This window comes from Pristiophorus japonicus, chromosome 7 (genome assembly GCF_044704955.1).
Source record: "Pristiophorus japonicus isolate sPriJap1 chromosome 7, sPriJap1.hap1, whole genome shotgun sequence".
In the NCBI taxonomy this organism is placed as follows: Eukaryota; Metazoa; Chordata; class Chondrichthyes; family Pristiophoridae; genus Pristiophorus; species Pristiophorus japonicus.
Window position 1 is genome coordinate 111,575,346 of NC_091983.1, and position 6,029 is coordinate 111,581,374.

A 6,029-nucleotide genomic window follows, 5' to 3' on the forward strand; every position below is an offset into this window, starting at 1 on the left:
CAGGCTCAGAAACTCCTCATTACCATCTCAGCTGATCCTGTTAATTGAGGGCAGTGGTGATTTTGCCAACTTACTTACAATCCAACTTACAATGTTGCAAATGTGCTGCAGGTATACACTTCCTGCAGGTGCAAAACTCTGACCTATTGACCTGTGGCAAGCTGGGGCAGTTGTGCTGCATAATTAGAATGTAGCTGTGCCAAGGGCTGCAGAATGGTCTGGGCCTGTTGATTTATCTTATCATTCCTCATGATTTGGGCTTGGTTTTATTTTTTTTCTTTCAACCTCTACCATGAAATTTAGGTGCTTTAAAAACTTACTTTAAGATGTAAGCAAAAGTTATCATCAATATTTTCATTCGGCCTAACAAGTGTCTTCCTTTTACATCAATAAATCAAACCTATTTGTCTTCTCGTGTATCCTACAAACTTTCCAAAAATGCACCAAATTGTCTCAAACTTACTTAAATGTCTATTTTCAATGGATTTCCTTGCTACTTATTCCACAGCACTATTACCCTTTTTGGTAAATAAAAGAGTCATCTTACTTCTAACTTGTGTTACCTGATATTTGAACCTTCCGCCACAGTGAATAAATTTTGGTGGATCAATTTTTTTCAATTCGATTCATAACTTTGAAAACTCCAATTAAATCACCTCAAAGTCTCCACTTTTCAAAGCAAACAAACTCGACATCCTTAATCTTTCCTCGTAACTTAAATTCCTGATACCGGAATCATCTTACTGACTGAATTCATTGAAATAAAATGTGAATTTTACAGCAGTACTTGCTTTGTTCTTTATTTGCCTATGACTCATAACAAAATGACTTACTTATTATGCTGACTCATATTCATTTTAAACAAGTTAGAAACTCGAATTGCAACATTTAAAAGTACTGTTCTATTAATGATTTTCATGCTGTTTATGAAGTGGATGTTTCATGCTAAGGATTGGTATTACTGCAAGCTCAGATGAAGCTGGGGATTGTGATATTAATTTGAGCCTAATTCATGGCAATACACATATGACAGTGTGTCTGGTCAAAGTATTTTCTTTCTTCATGCAGCTGCACAAAGGGCAAACTGGGAAATACTGTTCATGTATGGATTCTTCAGAATGTGAAAGGAATTCCTGCAATATTATGACTCCTCGCCTATCATTTCATTCAATATAAAACTATCCCACAAGGTCGAACTCAAATGCATCCCTCATTTTATCCAATCCCCACTGTAATCCAACTTCAGCCACTCTTTATTAATTTTTAACAAAGTCAACCATAAAGTGCAACATCCTTGCCTATTATTGTGCTTTGTGTGGGTTCTAGGGCTGTTCATCATCTGCCAGTCTTTATAAAAGTGTCTTGGAACTACAGGAGTACCCCTTCTGCATTGACATTGTCTCTCATTCAATAAACACCAGTGTCATATCTCCATTGGTCAGAGTTACTACTATTGGAAATAAAACAACACTATTCCTGGAATTATATGCTGTCTCTCCAGAATGTTGACATCCTAAAGTAAGTGCATAATATGTGTGTGTAAGCTTTCACCACAATGCCAGCATTTGCCTTTGTATATCATCTGTACTTTTCTAATAGGGACCTTGTAATGCTTTGTATTAAATGAGTTTATTTTAACTTTTCCCATACTCACTTTAGCCTAGAGCGGTTCCTGCAATACTGCTGGGTTAAATAGCTGCCTCATGAAGGAGGGCAGGCAGGAGCTTGCCTAACAATAAAGGTTGGGTGGTAGTGACTTAAGCTTTTTTTTAAACTATTCACCAGAGTTAGTTTGCTGACCCTGGTGGGCATACTTGTATTTAATAAATTCATGTCTCTGCCAAATTAATACTGGGATGTTTCCATTCAGATTATGTTTAACACAAATTAAATTTAGGAGTTAAGTATTAATAAAGAGCACCCATCTGTTTTTTTCAGGCTTTTAGTTGTACTGTCAACGTTTTCTGCAATGTTCACAAATCGAGAGGGACACAATGCAACAGGCTTTGTGCCCACCTGAGGACCATATGCCTGACCCTGTCAAATCTTCCTGGGTCAGGCCTAACTATATATTTCCTGTGAGCTTGCAGCATATCATTCACCAGTTATAGAGAACAAGTGGATTTGGGGTGGGATGTCTGTCACAGCCGCTGTCATTTAAAGGGGCTACAGCTGCCATTTGAAGAGCAGGTCACTTTTCCCAGGACATCTTGGGATGAAGATTTAGTTACCTGCTTGTGTCAGACAGACTCAAAATGGAGCAAGTGTAGCACTCAGGTCTTCTAATACTGCATTAGAACTGTTGTTGCAAGAAGTGGAGGAAACAATGGTCGTCCAATGTGGCAACTCTCCCCATAGGACAGTAGTCTAGAGTGCCTGGGATAAGATGCCTAAAGAGTCGATGTGGACTGAACCACCCAGTGGAACTAGTGCCAAATAAGAATAAAGCTTGTGGACTCAAAAATTAACTGAGGCAAGACTACCCCATAAGTACCTTGTACAAAGTAGGGTCAAAGTATTTATGTTAAGTGCTCCCATGCTCTCTGATTACACACTGGCTATATAAAACACTCATTGAGGGCCCGAATTTGGTGAAACCCAAGTTCCGCCCGTTTTTCGGCGGTCCCCGAGCTGTGCATGATTTTTTACTGCCCGGTGCTGCTGGGGACGAGTGGGTGGGAATTTCATCCTGCTTTTCTCAGTGATAGCGGGAGCGGAGTGCAGCGGGTGGTGTGCGGTGGAGGAGGCCTATCGAATCAGGAATCTTCAGCTCCCAAGTTGTGCGCATGCGTATGCGGCTATCAAGCTCCGACCCCCGAGAGGCACCGACGAGAGGCCAGAGACTGCCGGCCTGAGATTGCTTTGGTGGGGGGGGGGGGAGTGAGATTGCTGTGGGGGGGGCGAAGAGAGATCGCTGTGGGGGGGTGGTGAGATCACTGTAGTGGATGAGACAGACTAGGGGGGCTGAGACAAACTGGGGTGAAAGAAACTGGGGGAAGGAGAGACTGGGGGGAGGAGAGACTGGGGGTGAGAGAGACTGGGGGGAGGGAGAGACTGGGGGTGAGACAAACTGGGGTGAGAGAGACTGGGGGTGAGAGAGACTGGTGGGGGGAGACTGGTGGGTGAGAGAGACTGGGAGTAGGAGAGACGGGGGGGGAGAGACGGGGTGAGAGAGACTGTGGGGAGGAGAGACTGGGGAGGGAGAGAATGGGGGGGAGACTGGGGGTGAGAGAGACTGGGGGGGGAGACTGGGGGTGAGAGAGACTGTGGGGAGGGAGACTGGTGGGTGAGAGAGACTGGGGGTGAGACAAACTGGGGTGAGAGAGACTGGGGGGGAGACTGGGGATGAGAGAGACTGGGGGAGGGGAGACTGGGGGTGAGAGAGACTGGGGGGAGGAGAGACTGGCGGGGGGGAGAGACTGGGGGTTGATTGAGACTAACGTGAGTGAGACTAATGAGTGAGAGAGACTGAAGGAGTAAATAAGGCTTAATTAGACCATTTATATTATTGCCTAACACTAGAAAATAATACAATCCATTTAAAAATACATCAAACTGAAGAACCATAAAGATCTGTGTAATATCAAACAAATCTGTCAGATTGCCCGCAATGTCGGGCACTCCAATTGCTCTCAGGGGTAGTACTGGGATGGTAAGTGCACGAATGTTGCAGTGCTACGCGGCCTCTATGCGTAGCGCTGACGTGAGCACAGGGCCCTCCCCTTTCATTAAAGGAGAGGACACGCTGCAAGTTCTGTGGGGCAAAGGGTCTCCACTAGGCCACCGGGGATGCAGGGTGCTGTGGCCACAGCTCGACACAGAGGCGGGGTGCCGGGCTGCACCATCGCAGCAGGGAACCCGCGAAATGAAGAATGGAAGGCTGGACCACAAAAAAAGAACTCCACGTGAGCGGAGTGCAGCACGATTCACCACCCGCGAAGCTGAAGCTGACATCACCTGTGGTGGGCTCACGGGGTACTGCCCAATTTCCGCCGCAGAGCGAAAATGCGGCGCTGCGCATGACTATGATGTCATCCTCACTGGCGCAACAGCCAGTGGCCTGTGGGAGTGGGGCACTGCTGGTGTTGCATCTAACTCCACTAACTCCCGCACAACTTCACGGGAGCCGGCACCGCCCCTCCGCCCCCCAACCCCCCCACCCACCGCCCCGGAGGAAAACCCATTTGCGCCCTGTTAGCGCCCCCGGAGGCCAGGAACCCAATTTCGTCCCCCTTTCATTTTTAATGGCCCAGAAATTCAGGCCTTCCCGGGTCCATACAGAGTGTCTACGGACCCATGAAGGCAGCCCAAAAGTCGGTTTTCAGCATACAAAACGCATGCACTGAAAACCGGCTTTTCCGATCTGTCAAGCACATCAGGAGCGAGGACATTTGCAAGGGCAAGATTGCGGTATTTACCCATATCTTGCCCAGCAAATGTCCTCAAATCTCTTGCGCCTAATAAAAGCAGGCGCATAGCCTACTTTTACAGGCGTAAAAGTCTTAAAACACACTTAAAACATAAAAAATAAAATAAAAAATACACATTTTATTTTAAAAACCCTGCCCACTACGTTAAAATTATTTTAAACCATAATTTAAAAAACTTTTTAAAAACTCAGAAAAAAACATTTTCTCTAAGATATTTATTAACTTTAATTTCAATTGATTTTAATTATGTGAGGTGCGTTTTTTATTTTTTATTTGGTGTTATTGTGTTTGTTTTTTTTCTCAATTAATAGCAATGAGAACTTGTAGATACGGAGTTCCCATTGTTATTAATTGAAAATACTTTACCTGATTGTTTGAGCAGTCACAAGTGACCGCACCTTCTGTGTGGAAACCTGAAGGACCGCGGTGCGCTTCACAGCACGGGAAGAGAAGGCCTCCCCAACGGAATCCCATGCTCTTCCCGGACCACCAAGTAATTTAGTAGAAATGTTTCCGGTCAGAGGCAATTGCCCACGGGAAGCCTCCAACCAGAATTTCAGGGCCATTGTGGATACCGAAATGGCAGCAGGCACAAATTAACTTTTAAGTTATCGCTGAAACTTTTGTCACACTGATATCTTAAAGGGACTTAGCACAACTAAGAAAATCTAGCTGCATGGGTTACAGAGTGGGCACTTGGGTACCACTTATGTAGTCGTGACACTTCCAGGATCTCAAAACTACTTTACTGCTTTCATGCCAGCAGGTCAGAACTGGAGAAAGACCAGAATTATCTGCCCTTGAGTATTTTCAAGAATAGCACTTTACAAATTCTTGGGATTGAAATCATAGAGGGAGTGCAGAAGGGTGAATCTGAAGCCAGTCCCATCTTTTTCATAGAAAATAGATGCAGGAGTAGTCCATTCGGCCCTTCGAGCCTGCACCACCATTCAATAAGATAATGGCTGATCATTCACCTCAGTACCCCTTTCCCGCTTTCTCTCCATACCCCTTGATCCCTTTAGCCATAAGGGCCATATCTAACTCCCTCTTGAATATATCTAACGAACTGGCATCAACAACTCTCTGCGGTAGAGAATTCCACAGGTTAACAACTCTCTGAGTGAAGAAGTTTCTCCTCATCTCGGTCCTAAATGGCTTACTCCTTATCCTTAGACTGTGACCCCTGGTTCTGGACTTCCCCAACATCAGGAACATTCTTCCTGCATCTAACCTGTCCAGTCCTGTCAAAATTTTATATGTTTCTATGTGATCCCCTCTAATTCTTCTAAACTCCAGTGAATACATGCCCAGTCGATCCAGTCTTTCTTCATATGACAGTCCAGCCATCCCGGGAATCACTCTGGTGAACTTTCACTGCACTCCCTCAATAGCAAGAACGTCCTTCCTCAGATTAGGAGACCAAAACTGAACACAATAGTCCAGGTGAGGCCTCACCAAGGTCCTGTACAACTGCAGTAAGACCTCCCTGCTCCTATACTCAAATCCCCTAGCTATGAAGGCCAACATACCATTTGCCTTCTTCACCGCCTGCTGTACTGCATGCCAACTTTCAATGACTGATGTACCATGGCACCC